At 50.1% G+C, this 19,980-nt stretch overlaps 1 protein-coding gene across 6 annotated transcripts in view; it reads left to right on the top strand.

Moving 5' to 3' along the window:
- Msra (methionine sulfoxide reductase A) overlaps positions 1-19,980 on the top strand; it is a 326,527-nt gene that overhangs the window by 255,065 nt on the left and 51,482 nt on the right. The window lies entirely within an intron of this gene.

The following is a 19,980-nucleotide window of genomic DNA, read 5'->3' as shown; positions in this document are numbered from 1 at the left end:
AGTCATCAGTGAAAATTGCCACATGGTTACTTTGCCTGTTGTGTTTCAGACAAAACTCAATAATGCCCAAGGTAAACGAGTGGAATGAGAGAGGTGGGAGCTGGCACTGGACCAGGTGGAGACGTGTGTTCTTCTTTAAGTGGGCAGCCCATACTGGGCACAGCCTTTTGTTACCTTGTGTAATGTCTTGTCATAGGTCCCAGAATTGCACTTTATGTAATAAATTACAAGTCTGTGTCTGTTTATATGTGAGATGCACAGGTTATCTTTAGCGCACATGCGAGTGTTTGTGTGTGTATGTGTGTGTGCATGCTCGCGTGCATATTTACTTAAATCAGTGAATTTCTAGGCAGGGCCAGTTGGTTTATCATTTAGGATCCAGGGATGCTGCAAATATATCTGGAATAAAATGGGAATTAATATCTTTCCAAAGACAGGCTGAGAAATCTTGTTCCTATAAATTGCTTCCTTCCTCTGGTGGCAGGCTAGTCAGACGTGGGCCACCATTTCACAAGTATAGTCAAGAGAATAAAGAACACCAAAATTAAGACCAGTCTGTCCGTGCCCTGTTGGTACAGGCTTCCCAGTTCAACTCGCCTGTGCTCAGAGGTGAACTTCCATGCCTTTTGTGAGGTGGTGAGCTGTCAAAATGGGTCACTGCCACAGCGAGGCAGCAGCTCCAGCAGCCTTGTCACATTCAAGATGCTCCAAGGGACTGTCTGATATTCAGCCAGAGAGCAGCATTAGTCTCTGTAGATTAATCCGTGCTCTTCCTGCTTCTGGAAGGTGGTTAATTTTTTCTGGTTATGGTATCGAACATGGTTAAGTTTTCCTTGACAGTCTCTGGTTCGTGATTTTCTACCTGGAGCCTCACACTCCCTGCCCTCCTCCTCGGCCCCCCAGCCACGCTGAGGCTCCCTTTAGCCTCTGCTCAATCCACCTGGGCGCAGCCATCTTCAGGAGCATGTTATTAAAGCATCATTAGTATGCAGCAAGGTGCCCTTCTCTCTGCTAAATCACCTTGTAAAGTGGTCCTCACAAAACGCACGTTCTTTGTTATGACAGCAAGGCTTCATGTTTCCAATGCAAGCTAATAAGACTTGAAGTAGAGAGCTAACTGAGGTGACCCAGCCCAGCAGGGGTGAGGGAGGTTGATGAGAGATAAGAGACATGAGTCCAAGGGTCACCCCAAGAGCAGCCAGAGAAAAGAGCACCTTCTGTAGGAGAAATAGGCAAAGGGGTGTGTGAGCGACCAGGCAGGACTAAGAAAGGAAATGAGAGCCATTGTGTGCACCTGGTGGAAAAGGAACCTGGAGATGTAGCTGGAGAGGGAAATGGCCACAGAAAGCAGAAAGGGGTCAAGAATAATTGTGAGTCTGGTGAGCACATGAGCAGTTTGGAGGGATGAGGAAACACTGCGGGGGCAGCCTGGGTGCCGCCTGCTGGCTGGAAACCTCTGACGCCGTGGACTTTGGTGGTGCTTCCATGACTTGTACCAGTTTTTCCTAATTTCCTAATCCACCAAATCGAGCTAGTAACCCTGGCCCTGCTGTCCACTGTGGGCTGTTGTGAGAATCAAGGGAGATTACCGCGGTGCAGAGGACTATAATCTAGAAAACACTCCCCAGGGCAAAACTTGAGCAGGATGCTGCTGTGGGAGCACAGGAGAGGCAAGTGCCCGGTCCTTGCGGAACCGCATTTCCCAACTGAAGAAAGAGCCCACGCTGTTTTCTTTCCATTTTTCTGTTCACTGGGGTTGTTACTATGTTCGGATGAATTGGGGTGACTTACAGCAGATTTGCAGTTGAAGGGGAACAGACGAAAATGCAGTTGAACTTTTCTTCATCACTGACCATCGCCGAGGGGACCCTGCTTCTCCAGCCCCTTAGCTTAAGATTGAAGCCATAGCAAACACAAGGACACTCACTGGGGGACAGTGTTTGAACTTGAGTTTGTGAAACTCTCCTCTTACAGTCCCTTCCTCAAAGGTGGAGACTGGCCCTTTTCTGTGACTTGCTGCAAAAGACAGCTCGTCTGTGAACTGAGTTGGTGTCAAGAATTGCCATCACTTATGACCTAGGTCTGATTCAAAGCCCCTTTGCTTGGGTCTGTTTTGTAAAAGCCTGCATATGCAGCATAAGGCAGTTGGATTCCACGTCCACCCTGTTCCTGCCTTAAGGTCTTTCGTTTTCTAAAGAAAGGTGATCCATAGGGTTAGTGTGAACCCCCCACAGGCGGGGTGGTCTTCCCACGGAGGCCAAGCATCGAGTCCACTCTGCAGTGTTCTGCAGACTCCAGAGCCCCACCCAGACCTACAGAATCAGAATCTCAAGGGGTGGGGCCAAGGAATATGAAAATTTTACAATTCCACAAATAATTTTTTTGCAGAGCTAGGTTTGAAACCTCAGGGTAGTGGGCTGGTACTTAGACTTGGCTGCCAGACACGCTCAATTACCTATGTGAGCCTGAATAAGTAACTGCAGTGTCTGGCCTCGGTTTCCTAATCTCTGAAGTGGGTCTAATTGTAGGTACCTCAGCAGATTCTTGTGTAGAATAGATGAGGTGCCAAGCCACGGGACAGCAGTGTGAGCTGTCTTCCTCCCCCACATGCCCTTTCCACTCCAGCACTTTACGTTCAGTTTTCCTGAGGTCTTCCGGTGTGTCAGCACCGGGCATAGAAGGGCAAAAGGCCCACCCAGGGGATTCCACCTCAAGCCCTTGGCTGTTGTGAGGACAGCGTGGGTCAGGATAGGCTCACCGGGGCTGTTAGGACAGTGCCTTCCCTCCCCTGGTGTACGCTCTACCCGTGTCGGGTACTCTGAGCCCTGGTTCACGGTTTTGGGGAAGAGCTTGCCTGCTTGGTGCATGTTAAAATGCCCGGCTGCTCTTCAGCTGTGCAAAAGCAAACCGCGAGCACGAGGCTCTCTCCTCTCGCCCTCTGGCCTCCAGCGTGGAGAGGGTGGCTCTTCTGCTTCCGTGTGTCTTCCAGGCGCAAACTTGAGCAGTGATCCTCAGGCTTTTCAGCCTCAACACCTCTTGAAAATCTTTAAAAATCATCAAGGATCCCCAAGGAACTTTTGTTTGATATTTGCCCTATTGCAGATGAATACTGGGAAATTTCTAAAACCTAAGCACACATTCTGCCAACCATCAGAATGATGACGTCGGCTCACTCACCTAGCTTCCGGAAAACTCCGCCTACACTCAGAATAACAGTGAAAAAAGGAAATATGTCTCAGTATTATTAGGAAAACAGTCTGCTAATGTGGAGCTGGGAAAGACTTGGGGTCCTGGAGGCACACTGATCTCTAGGACACAGGTCCCATCCCACTGTGCTGTTTGTCTGTGGAACACAGGAGTCAAGCTGAATCGTTGAGCCACCCACCAAGAAGGGCTGTAGAGAAGGATCTGAGTCCCACCCAGTTCTCTACTATTACAGATGAGGAACCTGAGCCCCCGAGAATGAAGTGATATCACCAAGCTCCCACAGCCTGGGTGCTCAGGTGCATTTATACCCTGCAGCGTCGGCCCACTGGGCTTACGCCCATCAGCTTAGTGGCTTAGGGCCCAGGTTTTATCCAGAGACAGCTTGGTCCCAATCCCAGCTCTGCAACTGTGTGAGTGTGGGCAAGGTCTTTTAACTTCTGTGGCCTCAGCTTCCTCATATATAAAATGCAGAATAAACAAATATCTGCCTCATAGGCTTGCTGAGAAAAGCAAATGAGATAGTTCATGTAAATGGCCTGGCATCTTACATAAGTATCTCTCACTTACATCCAGACACATGCGCGCACTCACACGCACTCCTGCCTCAACTTCTCAGCTAACTTGTGGAGAGCTACATTCATAATATTGCAGCAATCACTAGTCCTAGAAAGTGCCACCAGTTCTTACCCATCTTATGGTCTCAACTGCTCTCTATCCAAAAACCTTCCTGTTGGCTCCACAGCGCTGCAGTGTGAGGGGATTCCAGGATTCGTGGTGGATGCCTCTGTCTGTCTGCCCAACAGGCTGAAGGCAGAGCTAACACGGGGTCTAATTAGTTACATGTCAGACCCAACAATCCATGCTGGGTGTCGTGTAGGACCGAGCAGTGTTTTCAAGGTGGTACGAAACCCTGGAACGAGCCAGCGAATGGTATTATTACAGTCGAATAAACTGAAGTCTGATTTATGATGATTAAAATTAGTTTCTAGCATATGTTTTTCCTCTTTTCCCCAAAGTGGAAGATATGTGTCTGTAGCACCAACCATTTTCAAATTGCATTCCCAAACCACTCTTTAATTGTCTACTAATCAGTTCATGGGAGAGCTCAGTGATGGTAGGTGACCCACTTCTCCATACTTTAAAATGTAAATATAGCACTTTATTCCTTGGGGGGTCTCCTTGGTCCTCACACGCAAGCCAACAGATTTCTGTTGCAAAATTGTTAGTATTGTTAAAAGAGTATACTTGAATTTGAAGATGTTATAAGCAAATAACAGCAAAAGGCAGAGATTTTTTAAAAGGATGTCCTATAGATAACTATAGTCTGTGTATCCAGCCAAATGAGATAATGTGCGCTCTCTGGGCCCAGCCATCTCAGGTCCTGTTCAGACATATGTGGGTATCAGTAATGAATGGTAAACTGGTTCATCCTCTGTCTTGCTGAGTGTCTCTCTGGGAGATACCGCTTGTGGCTGGCTCTTGTTTACCTAGAGATCACTTTGAAGGCAGAATGCTCTGTCGTCCTAAATAGCAGCACCTTGCCTACAGCTGACACGTGACCCTGCCTCCAAGCCCCAGGATGGGAGCTTCTCCCTCTTGCCAAGGAGGTAGAGCGCACATCCCGAGAGTCGCCGTGGTGCGAGCACCTGGGCTGCCCTGTGCCTCCCATCAGGACTGCGATGGAGACAGGGGCCTCCTCACCCAGCTGTGCAGCTCCCCGCAGCTGCCCGCCTCTGCTGCTAGTCCACAAAGTGGGGTTGGCTGCCTCCACCCTCAGGCAGGCACGCCAGCCCTGTGCAGTGGCCTCGAGGGTGGGGGTGGGTTGCATGGGTGACGAGTCTTAGGGATGCACGTGCTAACTGCAGTGATTTTGAGAGACTCTGGCACTTGAGCTCAGGTTTTCGAGTCAGGCAGGGACGACTCGGTTCACTGTGAGGGTCTCCTCCAGTGTGCGGTGGAGACTGAAGGCCTCAGGCCTGTGAGGGCCCGTGCACGGCCTACAAACACTGTGGCTTAAAATGACCACTTCTCCTGGTTGCGCGGGGTGGCTGGAGTGTTCCCTTTCCCCTGAGCTGCTCAGTGGCTACCTCTGGAGGCGGGCCCAGGCCTCTCCCTTCTCCAGCCCCTCCTCTGGGAGGTCCACCTGCGGCCGGCTGGCTCCTGGGTGGTGGCAGCTGGGCCAGGGCTGCAGGGCTCATCACACTCGGCTTCCGCTGGCTGCTGCAGGTCACTCGGTCAGGCCCACAGTCATCAGGGAGGGGACTGTGCAGTGAGACCAGGAGGCTCAGCTCGTGGAGGCTGTTAGTGTAACAGTCTCCCCCACTTGGCCTCAGTCTTCTTGCCAGCTACATGGGATTTGTTGTTAAGAATGCTTGGGGAGGGGGCGGTGCGGGGGAGCCTGGGAGTCAAGAGAGGTGTTTTCTATTCCAGATCTGTCTCTGAGTGAGCGTGAGCTCTCGGGCTCCATCATCCTGTGAGTAAAGGCAAGGTCTTAGACCCAGTCATCCAAGGCCCACTCGCCCGCCCACATGCGCACACACACACACACACACACACACACACGCCCGTTTCCATTGGAAGCTCCTGAAAGCACTAAGTTCTATGCATCACAACATGTTATGACCAACCCTATTTATGTAGAATTCTTGTAGATATATTTTGTGTTGACTTGTCTTTGCTGTGACAAAATACCTGAGGAAAATCAGCTTAAAGGTGGAAAATTTCATTTTGGCTCATGACTCCGGAGGTACCAGTCTGTGGCCTTGGCTCCATTGCTTTGGCCCTCTGGCCAGGCATCCTGTCATAACGGGAAGTGCCTGGTGGAACAAAGTCACTCGCTTCACGAGGCTGGGAAGCGAAGAGAGAAAAAAGGGGCCCTGGACAAAATAAACCCATTGCAGCCCCCACACTGCACCCCTTCCTCCACTCCCCGGTACCTGCAGTCACGTCACCTCCCAGCAGCAGCACCCTGGGGACCGAGCCTTCAGCAGCTAGGGGCAGACGTGGCTTTCTTTGGTTGGACTCAGTGAGGAGCGGGGTAGACGCAGAACGCGGGGAGCTCTCGGTTTAGTTCCTGACCCTGGGCTGATGGCCACGGGCTCCCTGGGCTTCCCTGCTGGCCACCAGTGCTACTAGGGTGGCCTCCTGCCTGGTGGCACAGGTTGTGGGTCAGACCTCTGTTTTCACCAAGCTGTGGCATCGGGTGTCTGCAGCCTCCCGAGTCCCTGGACCCGAGCAGCCGATCTTCCGTCACCCCCTGTCCTCGCAGACCCCCTGTCCTCGAAGACCCCCTGTCCAGACCCTGCAACGCTGCCTCGGCATCCCCCACGCGCTCCCGTCGCTCCTTCACCTTCTCAAAGTGCCCGTCCCCAGGGCTTGTCCTGGCTCCTTCCCTCTTCAGTCCCGTAGCGTCCTGAGGGCCGGCTTCTGCTCACCCATGGCTGTCCCCAGACCTCAGGACATCTGGTTGGCTTAGAGTTGGTCAAACAAATCTGCATCTCAAGATTACGTCTCCTGGGCTGGGGTCGTGGCTCAGTGGCGGAGCGCTGCCTGGCATGTGTGGGAGGCCCTGGGTTCGAGTCTCAGCACCCGCATGTGAATAGTAGATCAATAAAGGTCTAACAACATCGATATATAAATACGTCTCCAGCCCAGGTTTTCACCTTTCTCCACACCTATTCCTCTTCCTCCGTGATGTCTTCATTCTCTGAAGTCCCAGATCCCCTCTCTTGTCCCCCCACCAGGTCCCCAGTGGGTGTCCCTCCACCCTGGTTCTGGCCTCAGCCTCCTGCCTGGTCACTGGGCTCCAGCCTCTCTCTGGTCCATCTTCCACACCTTTCCAGGATCCCGGGTCTCTGTAGAAGCCCTCCGTGGCCTCTAGCTACATGGTGCTGGACATATGCTCTCTGAAACCACCGTCCACAGTGCTCCCTGCTCCTTGACATGCCCCTGGCTCCCCAGTCCAGAGAGTCCCATGATTGCTTCTAGGCCAGGCCTGTCCCTTCCCTGGCCTCTGCTGTCTTGACCACACGCTGGGCTGAGCAAATTCCCTCGTGACAGTCACAGGGATGCTCTGTGCTGCGTCCTCTGTGCAGACAGCGTCTCTGTTGCTGAGCTGAGCTCACCGCCAGGTACGTGCTAAACATGCATCGAGAGAATGGATGGTTGGTGCCGCTGCCCTGAGCATCTGGAAGAGCCCTCACATCAACTGGACTGGGTTTGGGACTGACCACTTCCGACCTGCAGTTGAAGCTTGTTTATTGACGTTTGCTTGTGAACCGTGAGGTCCTCTAGAGGGGAGCTGAATAAGACAGGACCCTCAGTGTTTACTTAGTCCCCCTTCTGAGGTTCCGCTAAACTGCTTTGTGTTTGAATAAGGACTTGGTCCCTTCTCCAGGAGATCCTTTTTCTGTGGCCTGTGCCGGCGGCATGGTCGAATGCCTGTTTCCCAACTTGCATCCAGCTCAGCTCGCCATACGAAGGGACCTAAATTGTTCACTTCATGACTCATTAATATTCTGCAGTGATATGTCACGCTGGAAAGAGGGACAGGGTGGCAGAATTGGGGCCAAGAGGCGGCTGGATCTGGGGAGAGGGCATGCTGAGGAGGAAGTGGTGGGCATGCGGGACCACCTCGGAGACCAGCATGGTGACGAAGAAGCGGCTGCCTGTGCCTCGCGCTGTCTGAAAACGCCAGCCAGCGTGGTGTCTTGGTCCCTGGGTTTCCATCACCCGATGAAGACAGCATTCAGAGAATCCAGGGAGCCCAGCCTGGGAGGTGCGCACGGAGGACACCGGCCACTCTGCATAATCACAGCATTTTAAACCATGATCAGATAAAGCAGATGACACATGACGACCATAAATTAAAGCAACTACAAATAAAACAGAGTTGCTGTTGTTAAGATGGCTGCAGGTTATATTCAGGAACTGTTTTCAGAGGCGTTGGCATTCCCACTGCCGCAGACTCACCTTTGCCCTCTCGGGTGGCGACCTGCCGCCCTGCCCTGCCACACTCTCCTCCTCTGGCTTCTCTGCTTGCCTCTTGCCCTCGGCTCCCTCTGCCTAGCATGCCTTTCCCCTTCCTCCCACTGCTCAGGATGGAATTAGACCTCGACTCCCCTGGGGTTGCTTTCTCCTCTGCAGCCACAGAGGGTCCTGTAATTCTTAACACACGCCACGACCTCATGATGTACCTTGAGTGCAGGTCTCTGTGCTCCTCTGTGTGCCTACCTTTGGTGATTCCTGAGATAAGGAGGACCCTGCCTAGCTTGCTTTGAGATCTCCCTCCATCCTGTGACCAGCAGAGGGCCTGATACTTATCAGAAGGCTAGAAATAGTGATTTAACGAAGTTGAACTAGTGGGCCGTTGAGACCCTGCTTAGCTCCAAGAGAACAGCTCTCTTCCCCTTGTTGCCCTTTTAGGCCTTCTAGCCCCACTGTCTTACTCCATTTTTCATTGCTATAGCAAAATACCTGAGGCAAGATAATTTATAAAGAAAAGAGATTGATTTTGTCTTTGGTTTTGGAGGCTGGAATTCTAACCAGCATTGTGCAGGCTCTGGCATGGGCCCTGGGATCCATCACATTATGGAGGAGTATGTGTGTATCTGGGGTACTTTCCTTTTTCCAGGATTCAACCATGGGAGCCCTACCTAATGACCTAATCTAATCTAATACTTCCCAAAGACTCCACCCTCACGACCGGAGTTGGTAAGCTTCCATCTTCTTCACACCATTAGGTAGTACTTAATATTCGACCCTACCACCCACTGTCTGTGGCAGGTCACTCTTGAGCTCTTGACAGGAGGTGCCTGGCTGCTAGAAGGTCAGAGCCCGAGGGCTCCTGGGGGCCTTCTCGCGGGTCCTCACTCACAGACTCGTGTCCCCAGGCACGGGCACGGGCAGCTGGTGAGGTGCAGCTCCCTCTGCCTTCACAGAAGCTTTGGAATGTAAGGAGCTGGCTGGGCCCCGAGAGCCGGGGCCTGGGCTGGGTTTCAGGAACTAGCCGGGCCATTGGGTCCTTTCCCTTTTCCTGATAAGATCAGGAGTCACAAACCAGTGACCTGTGAGTAGAATGGGGTCTGGAATCTACTTTTTCCAGGTTTAAACATCACTGCCCTCGGATAGGGACCTCTTTGCAGCTGGCCCTGGCCCCTGCTCTCACCCACCTCCTTGGGCTTCTGCTTCCCACCTGCACTCTCAGGCCTTCGGGGGCTTCCGTGGTAACAGTGCAGTCTCCGCCCTGCTCACTTCCCCATCCGCTGTCCTTGCTGGCTGCTGAAGGCACTTAGACCTGAGATCCTTGCATGAGAAGGTCCTCCAAAGCCCTCCCTGCTCTGGCATCCTGTGCACCTATGTTAGCGTGAATTTCTGAGTTCAGTGAATCCAGAGTCCCATAGTGCCCCACTGAGTTAGAACTCACTTATCACTAGACACGTTTGAACGAGAACCAGAAAGTGGCCCTCAAGTTTGCAGAGCAGGTCTGCTGTCCTGCAGGCTGAGGGGCTTGCACCAAGCCCACTCACTGTCTCTGGCACAGCACCGTGGCTTGTCACCAGGGCCAGAGCCCTAGTGCTTGATGGCTGCAGTGCCAAATGGCCCAAGACCCCAGCCAGCCTGCCCCCAAGGTTCTCCGCCTCTTTGCCTCCACCTCCACCTCCACAGCCTGGAGTGCTCCCTCTGCCCGTCCCTAGGAGCGCTGCAGGCCACCGCAGTAACCTGCACAGTCAGCCTGGCCGGAAAGGCTTGTGGGGGCTCCAGAGCAGCCAGAGGTCAGAGGTCTCTTATGGGATGTGGCATCCTTTAGGGTGGTAGACTGTGTCTTTTAACCACCTGCAACACCATCCTTTCCGGTTAATTATCTGTGACTGCTTTAGAAGTGCTGGGAGGAGAAGTGCTGGGGAGGGCCGGAAGTCCACCCAAGGCGCCCAGAGGCACTTCACATGGAGGCTGTTCCTCCTAGTGACACCCCACGTCCACAGAAACAGTCAGACCACCCCTCCTGTGCTCTGTTTACCCAAGAACATCATGTCACTAATGGGATGTGTTTCCTCCTCAAGGTGACGTTCATCTGCATAGATGCTCACTATAAAAAGACAAAGGTTTCTGAGAAGACCCGGTACTTCTGAGGTCTCTGTATGGGGAGGTTGATTACAGAACTCCCCCGTTCAGGTGAGGCCTCCGGTGAGAACACTGGCGATCCAGAGTCAAAGACCGTCGCACAGGGGCGATGACCTGGCGACCTCACAGCACACCGAGCACCCAGTCACCTGAGCATCCTGTTGCAGTGCAGATTCGCATCCCGTAGGGCTGGCGTGGGCCTGGGGCGGTATTTCTAACAAGCTGCAAGCAGAGGCCTGGGGTCCAAGGTTACCTGGAACTTTCTCTGGACCCTGGTTCTCCACAGTAACCTTTAATGGAAGAGAACTCTGATTGTGGGGTTGTTGAGAGCGAACTGAGGGCTGAGCTATGACTTCCATGTTCCTGAGCCCAGGGGCGAGGATATTTAAATAAAGCAGCAGAAAGTGTGGGCGTTTGGAGGAGGGGAGACAGGGATGTGTGAAAAGCTTCCCATTTCCTGATTCATCACTAGGCTTCTCCTCTTTTGTGAGCTGATGCCCACGACCCAGAAAGCACACATCCCAACAAAGTTCTCCCACAGAACTGGGAGTTGGACAAGGGGAGCTCTTGCCGAGTTCATTTGGTAAATTGGTCCTGAATCTTTAAGTTGTTGTTAGGTGTAAAATCATAAGCTAGAAAGACATTAAAAGATTATATAAAAGATCATGCATGTGTGTGTCCATGAACTCCCTGGGAAAGCGTGTTTGTTGGGATGTGAGTGAGCAAATCCAGTGGTTGGAATGAGTTCGTCACGTGCCTTGGGACTACGGGTTCAGCACAGGGCAGGGCAGTGGGGTTGGAGACAGGAGGGAAGGACAGGACGGGCCACGTGGCTGGATGGCTTGCAGCAGATTACTTTAATTTGGGTGCAAGAGTGATCTAAGGAGCTGACTTATCAATGTGTAGAAGATTGCAGTTGCAATTTGCTGGTTAGTCTCTGTTCTTTGAATGCTTTCCTGAAGTGCCATTTTGTCTCAGTAAAATGCTCCCTAAAAATACTCAAATATTTTTAGTTGTAGAGTACAAATCAGATTGAGCTGCACATTTCCCTGGTGAGCAAAAGTGATGAGTTTGTGTTCATTAACTTGAGGCCATCTGGTGCAGACACGCCGCAGTCTGTGAATCAAACGTGCATCAAACTCCAGGGATCAGAAAGCGCGCCAGACCCAGTGTTTTGGAGAGTCAACAACAACCAGAGGGAGAAAGGGCCTCAGCTATCTTTTTCTTTTATTTTTAAAAATCAGGGCTCCTTGCAGTGCATCAGAGCCTTCCTCTGCTCAGCTGGCGGAGCACAGCGCCGTCTCGCCATTGCCCAGCTCCACCGTCTTTGGGGTGTGCTTCAGGAGAACTCATGTGCCCCGCGTCATCTCCGTGAGGGCAGAGGGAGGAGAGAGCACAAAGGCCTTTTCTGCATGTTTTCCTGTAACCATGGGCCAGAGCCAGCCATGCACGGTGCCCAGGCTCCGTGAGACACGCTTATGCAAGCAAAGGCCCGCCCCAGGTAGTGGGCGCCCACGGGGCACCTCAGGAAAACTGAGGAGAAGCCCCAGCCCCAGCTAGCGTTCCATTTGGCCCTCTGACCACATATGCGTAAGTAAGCTGTGCTCTGCTGACCCCTTATGGTGGCCCAGGCCTTCCCGTCCTGCAGAGGTTGGTGCAGGAGAAGGACGCTCTGAAGGAGTGGGCTGCCGGGAGACTCTTCCGGCGGAGAAGCTGTGGTTCCTGAATTTGAAACTGGGGACTTGTCCCTGTGTTTTTGCATCCCTGGTCAGCCCTGTTGACTTTTCTGTGATTTGATGTGCTTTCCTGGGCGGCCACGGGAAGGAGATGCCATCGGGGGCTGCAGATGGAGGGAAAGTGAGAATCATGACTCTCTGGCTCAGTCTCCCCACCTGCTCACTGCCCAGGGCCCAACCTTGTGGGTTCTAAGATGACTGGGTTCCACTGGGAAAATTCTTTGAAACCCCACTCAGGACAATAGTAAACATAAATAAATAAACAGCTATTTTTCTATGTCTTATGTTGTAGGAAATTTTGTATTTCACTAAGCATGAAGAAAAAGAGGAAACAAAGGATTTTAAGATGCAAACACTTTCCTTCTTAGGAAAGAAAGGCAGGGTGGCCAGTGTGCATGAAGATCTGCCAAAGCACTGGGAAGACAGCTCACATGCGCTCCCTTTTGTCCGTGTGTTGATTTTTGAAAGTTCATGTCGCTCAGCACCTGCACTGCTGTGGGCCAGCTGTGGGCCAGCCCGGGCCACTGTCCTTGGTGGCAGTGTTTGTAATATGAGAAGCTCACAGCTCTCTATTTTGTTTTGGGTATCTGAAGATTTAGCACTAGAGTTTCAATGTATCATATTGTTTTTTACTTTAAAGCCCCGAATGAAGACTTTCTTGTACTTTGGAAAACTCGTCCTCCAGTATGCAGAGCACTGAGCTCTCTGGTGTCCCGTGAAGCCATAAACTGAATTCTGATGTCTTTTTGTTGGACTTTATCTCTCAGTTGGCAGAATCTGCATCAACTGCAAGATCTGATGAGTGGCACATACCAACCACGCAGGAGCAAGGACAGAGCAGGAAGGAACAGTGGGAAGATCAGATGAGTTCTTAAGGAGTATTTTGGAGAAACAGAATTTTGTTATGGTTTTGATTGTGCAATTAATGTGTGTTTATTGAGGAAAATATAGGTAAGCAAACAGGAGAGAGTAAAAAGTGCCATGAGTATTTTTTTTTTTTAAAGAGAGAGTGAGAGAGGAGAGAGAGAGAGAGAATTTTTAATATTTTATTTTTTAGTTCTCGGCGGACACAACATCTTTGTTTGTATGTGGTGCTGAGGATCGAACCTGGGCCCCACGCATGCCAGGCGAGCGCGCTACCGCTTGAGCCACATCCCCAGCCCAAAGTGCCATGAGTATTTATTTAAACACTTTGGCATGTAAACTTCTGTTTCTGTCTCCATGGACCTATGTACCTTAACCAATAGAATCGCAGTGTACACACAATGTTTTGTAACCTACCTTTTCAGTGATCAATATTTGATAAATGTATTTTCATACCATTAAATGTCATTTTGATGCCGCCTGTTATCAGTGACGAGTTCTGCTCCCTCAAATGTTGAAGTTTGAACATTAGAGAAGCACGCCGAGGCAGGCATAGGAAGCAGGGTTTATGTAAAAAGGGGTAACAGACTTCTCCTGGGAGGGAGAAGGGGCCAGAGCTGGTACCTGATCCCAAGAAGCGAGGTGTTCTGCCCTTTTTATAAGTCCCAGGCTTCCTTTGTTCTCCTGCCCTCTCCCCTTATCTCTGTCCTTCCTGCTACATGACAAGGCCCAGGGATGCTCCGTGGGAGGGCCAAAGGTGGGAAACAGTGGGCTGAAGGGGAAGGGCAGGATGGTGTCCCAGGACACATTAGTTAACAACTTCATAGCTCCCTGTAGGGAGGGACAATCCTGGGACAGGTGACCTTAGCAACAGGTAGGAGCAGGGCAGGTTCTTGATAAGGGTGGAGGAAGGCTCTGAGGAATTAGCATTTCAGTCTCTCAGGGGACAGGCTCCAGCTAGCTGGGACTCACTCAAAATTGGCCTGACTCATCTGATCCGGCAGTACCTCTCTGTACTGACTGCCTGTCCAATTCTGGCTTCCCTCTTACCGTGTTATCTTCATTGCTCTGTGGTGCCCATTGAATGGATATACCATGATTAGTGAGCCAGGTCTCTTGTTCACATTTCCCAATCATGAGCACACTAGGAGAGCGTATTTGTAGTGGACTCTTCATGATCCATCCTGGTCCCTAGAATAAGCTTCCAGAAGATTTCAACTGCACATCTAGGTGGCAGATGTTGATGGCTTGTGACGTGTGTGTGGAGCGCGCATCATGTGCTTTCCTTGATGTGGCCTCAACTGGCTCCATGACAACTCTTTATGGTCATCCCTATAGATATTTACTGGTGTAAGTATTTCCTTGTGCCTCCTTCATCAACCTGCAGCACCAAGATGCCCCCGTCCTCCAGCACCCTCTCCCTGCCCAGCAGAGCTCCCTGCACAGAGTTCATGGCCGCTCACATTGCCATGCCAAGTATTAATGCACGTTTGAAAAGACGCAGTGGCCATGGAGGGATGGAGAGGACACGGGGAAAAGGGTCATGGTTGGAGACTCTGGGCTCTGGCACAGGCTTTATGGCTAATAGATAAGGGAATCTCAAAACACATCATCAGTTTTTTGATTCTCAATTTCCTAACCAAAGCAATTGAGATCCTTAAAAGTGGTGATCTGTCTGAGGGCATTTCCAGATCTGGAAGTTTATGAGCCTTTCAGTCTGAGTCATGTCGTGAGGAACACAAAAAACTGACTTAGGTGTCATGTTGTGTCAGGGACAAAGAAAATACAGGGAGGCTGGGGGAGTGAGCTTAACTGGTGACAGATTCCTTCGTGTGGATGATGGGGGGCCTGGGCTGTGCAGCACAGTCACTGTGGCACGTGGGCAGTTGGGTGGCTCTTGAACACAGGCAGCATTTCCAATCCTGGCTGGCTGCATCCAGCTGCTGAGGCCAGATAAGTGCCCCACAGTAATGGGCAGGGTCTGTGGGGGCTGAGGCTCATGTAAGGGGTTCAAACAAGAGTTCAAAATGGAACCTTGGAGACTCCTTGGAATTTGAGGTAACAGGTTCTGACCTGGCTCCCTAGGAACTGGGATCTGCGTTTCTAGCAACAGGAAAACCGGCATCCAAAACTAGAACTGGGATTTGGAGAAATGACCTGTGCACAGGAGGCTAAGAGGAGCCCAGGTGCTGTGACCATGGTTCCAGCAGCATAGACTCCTGGGTCATTGACCTGGAGGTCCCTCGGAGGTCCAGGGAGCTGGAGCCTGCTGGGAAGGGACACTCACCACCGCTGACTCTGGAGGTGGTGGTTCAGTGAGCTCCAGTCTCCTTGTCCTTGCTGCACACCGGCGCGCAGGGACCTGACCAGACTTGGGTTCAACCTCTGGCAAAGTGGTGCTCTTCTTCAGGAAGCACGTAGTGTGTGGTTCTTACTCCTCTTTCACAGGAACAGCTCTCGATGCCCGGTGCCTGGATCCATCACCCCGCGTGGGCTGACAATGTTGTAGTTCTAACACCATAATTTTGGTTTTTAACTGGGATAATTTTTAAAGAAGCTTCCATTCATTTTCCAAATGATGATCCAGAGCCTCAGTTCTTACAGGGAAGGCAGGATGAATGCTCAGTGCTGTGCTGCTGGATATCCACTTTGCAGGGGAATAAATTGATTTTCTGTCATTCTTTTTTTTAATTTTTTTTTTTTTTTTTTTTTGCAATTGGCAAAAGGGGATTTATTGGGGATCCATTCCAGCGCGCTGGGACTCTGTGCCCACTCAAGAAGGGAGAGCAGCCCAGAGCCCTTTTTTTTAATTTTTAAAATTTGTTTTAATTAGTTATACGTGTCAGTGGAATATATCATATATAGATGGGATATAATTTCTCATTTTTCTGAGTGTACAAGTTGCAAAATCATAGTGGTCATGCAGTCACATAGATACATACAGTGAAAATGTCTGTTTCATTCTACTGTCTTTCCTATCCCCACATCCCCTCCCCTTTCCTCCCTTCACTGCCCTCTACCTAATCTAAGGTATTCTTCTCTATTCTTCTCTAATCCCCTCCTAGCCTTATTGTGAATTAGCATCCCCATATTAGAGAAAACATTTGGCCTTTGGTCTTTGGATTGGCTTATTTCACTTAGCATGTTATTCTCCAACTCCATCCACTTACTGGCAAATGCCATAATTTCACTCTTCTTGAAAGCTGAGTAATATTCCATTGAGTATGTATACCACATTTTCTTTATCCATTCATCTATTGAAGGACACCTAGGTTGGTTCCATAATTTAGCTATTGTGAATTGAGCTGCTATAACATTGATGTGGCTGCATTACTATAGTATGCTGATTTTAAGTCCTTTGGGTATAAACTGAGGAGTGGGATAGTTGGGTCAGATGGTGGTTCCATTCCCAGTTTTCTGAGGAATCTCCATACTGCTTTCCATAGTGTTTATACCAATTTGCAGTGATTTCCTGCCATTCTTAAAATGTAACCAGTTAGGATCTTTTAAATAATATTTTCTGCATATAGATTTACACGTATTTCATGGATTTTGATCCACCTTTATGGAAATTCATATTTTCCCATCTTTGGCCAGATGGAAGTTCATCACATGGGCTCAGGGGCCCTTTGTTTATGATTTCAGGAGTTTTGTGTCTTCTTTCTTACCCGGTATGTGAGGATACTCTGGACTCGTGTTACCTATTTCCTGCTCCAGATCTGGATCAGCTATTTCTCCAAGAAACTCAATGTGTTTTCATCAAAAACCGTGTTTCAGGACACGGGCCCAGGCTGCTTATTGCTATGGGGTTGGTCATCATTTCTAGCTTCTTCAGTGGACACAAATACACACATGTGCTGTGTGTGTAATATCAAGACCTTTGTGAGTTCAAACAGATATTTCAGTCTCAGATCTTGGACTCTACAGATTTTCCTTAACTAACTTTATATTACATCTGTATCTCCTTTCTTCACAACCGAGACTCCTGGTTTGCAAAGACTCAGAATAAGAATCACATCCCATAAAAAATAAGAATTACATCCCTTACTGAAAGCAGCAAAATATTTTCATATTTCTAACCCCTTCCATCTCTGGATATTTACAGTTGTACTGTATTTGTATTATCAGATTGTAAGGTCAATGCCCGCTGCATCTGTGCCTTTTAGTTCTCATTCAGTCCTAGTTCTCTGGGTAGCTGCATAGTTAGTACTTACAGTCCTTCTATTGATGCCAGTTCCATTGTTCTGGAGCTGATCCGCAGGTAGACTTCCCGTGAGGCATCATCCCCTGGAAATAATGTTCTCTGACTTCTTGTATGCTGGTAGCAATTCGCCTGTATCCTTTCTACTTGAAGTCAGTTTCACTGGATATAAAACCCTAGCTCACGCTTTCTTTCTTTTGGATCATAAACATGAGTATCTTTCATGTCAAAAGGATAAGAAAGTCCAATTTCTTCTAGCTTAAAACACTGCTGCCCAAAAGCATGAGGTAATCTGCTTTTCTCTCCCCTCTCAGTCGTGCACTCTTTTCACCTAGATGCCCAAAGGATGTTTTTCTTTGTCAAGCCCAGTGACTTTCCTAGATGTTGCTTTGGGTTGATAGTCTCAGGTATGTGATGTGCTCTTCCTGTGTGATCTTAAATCTTTTTTTTTTTTTTAATTTCAGGGAAATTGTCTTGAGTCGGACATGTTATTATTTCTCTCTTCCTTGTCCCGATTTTGTCTTTCGGAGACGGATCTCATTCTCCATTGCTGACTCTCCTTTGCCCATCTTCAATATTTGGCTCTTCTGCTGACATCCTCTCTATCCTTTTCTTCATTGCTTTTTGATTTTAAAAAATTTACATCCTTTTCACCTTCCTTTTACTTTAAGCAATCATTTGTTTTATGTATTAGCTTTTGTGTTTCTTCTAGTTTAATTTGCATTCCTAAAATCATTTTGAAGTGATATTTTTCCTGGCCTCCCGTCACTTTCTCAAGGCATTCAGCTCTTGGAGGAGTGAAAGCGCGTGCTGCGGTTGTGGTCGTTCATCTGGCATGCCTTCATTATCTGTAGGGATGCTCTTCTACTCCTTTTTCTTTTCGGTTTTCCCCTTTTGGGTAACAACTGGGTCTGGGATTTGATCTGAAAACACAGCTCCTCAGAGAGGCCCCTTCTCCCACTTCCCTGACCAAGTCCCCCAAGAGGAGGGTGTTCACAGATGGGAGCCTTTTTGCAAAATTTGGCTTTGATGTGACTGTATTTCGCCTGAGTTTTTCAGAGAACTGGGCCCATATCGGTTCTGACCTTGCAGCGCTCCCTCCTGCTCCAGGGAGCACAAGCACTGTGCCGCCCGCCCTCTGAGGCTTCCCTTCCTGTTCCCTTCCTCCCCTCTTCTCTGGGCCCCACAGCCACCCCCATTTTCCTTTATGTCTGCAGTTCCTCTCTGGGGTGGAGTAGTCCTGGGACTGGGCTCCTGCTCTTCCCTCCAGGCCTGCCTGGCACGGGCGCTGGTGCAGCCATAGCTGTGATTTCCCCTGTGCTGGCCCAGGAACACCGATGGGTGTGGTTGCTGTTTTGTTTCCTGTCCATCAGAAGCTGCCTGTCCCTGCCTTCTCCAGCGCAGCTCCAGTAAAACATGCCTGGTGGCTGTTGGTGGCTCTGTCCGTTGGTTGGTATTAGGGTTCATCTGCTTTTGTTGTGAGTGTTGTCTGTGAGCTCTTGGTTTTGCATTTCATTTCTCTGTATGCTTTTTTGTGAGGCATTGGGAAGATGTTACTTAGCTGCCATCTGCCCAGAAGCCGCCAGCCGGATTTTAAGCTGATGGGAAGCAGGGCTCGTTGTGACTTTATGACAACAGTTCACACAGTGTCCTGTGTCTGACCCGGACTGCATAGGTGTTTCTGGAATGATGTGGACCATCTACCTCTGGATCAGGACTCCAGCCCACAAACAGGCCCAACTCTCTGCTCTTGGTCACGCTTCCTGTTACCCCAGAGAATGCACTCAGATGGCAGGGACACAGGGCCGGGGTCTAGCCTGGGAGGAGGCCAGCTCTGTGGGGACAGTGGCTCTCTGCTGCCTGGTGGGTGGAGATAATGAGTTGCAAATGTTGAATTGGCTTTTCGAGCTCGCAGCCTGCCACTCTGATAGTCTGCAGGGAGGCAGCTGGGCAGGCCTGTGACTCCCAGGGCCTGCGTCTATTAAGGGACTTGATACAACAGCAACTTATCTGCTTCTTTGCTTAGGTCCCTAATTAAAGCAGTTTTCAACCCAATAAATAGCCTCACCCTGGCTAATAGAGTTGGACAACTCCGAGGTGGCCCCTTCCTTTGTCCTCACAGGCTCATAGCTCGGGGTTAAGTTCCTGCGGCCTGCAGCAGGCCACCCACTGAAACATTTAATGAGCAGAAGAGTATTGTTTCTCAGAGACATAATTACAAGAGACACTTAACGCAACCTTCCCTGAGATAACAGGCTTTGGAAATGCGACGTGTTGGGGAAGACTTAGCCGAGATCAGTGACTTCCTTGGCTGCCTTAGTTCTGCCTCGGCCAGAAGGCTCCGGAGTCTGTCTGTGTTGCTTATTAAACTTTTGTTGGAGAGGCTTGTGACTGGGACTTATGTTCCAAGTTCTGCCTCCAGTTTTTCATTGTTGACTCGCTCTGACATGGTTGTGGCTCTGGGCAGACTCCTGACGTGGGCACGGCCCCTTGGCGTCTCCATTTGGGGGAGGCCATTCCCCCGGGTGTGGGGTACACACACCTCTTTGCATTTTGCCAGGATTTCTGAAGACTGGAAACTCGGGGTACAAATAACAGCTTCTCAGGGACACCTGTGACAACCATATACTCCGCTCTGCCTCCTCTGGAAATTTCTGCCCTCAAGGAAGGCAGAAGACTTGCACTTGGCTCTTGGCTTTGAACTTGGGGAGCCGTCTATGAACTTAGAGAAACTCTTAAGGACACCGCTTTGTTAAGTGAATCTGACTTTTGTAATGTACCTGTTTTAAACGTCTACAGGTACATCACCCTCTGTCCTCACGGCAGAGCTGGGTAGGCGGCGTCTTCCCA

The sequence above is a fragment of the Ictidomys tridecemlineatus genome, chromosome 14, assembly GCF_052094955.1.
Source record: "Ictidomys tridecemlineatus isolate mIctTri1 chromosome 14, mIctTri1.hap1, whole genome shotgun sequence".
NCBI lineage: Eukaryota > Metazoa > Chordata > Mammalia > Rodentia > Sciuridae > Ictidomys > Ictidomys tridecemlineatus.
This window is presented reverse-complemented; position numbering and strand designations above follow the sequence as displayed.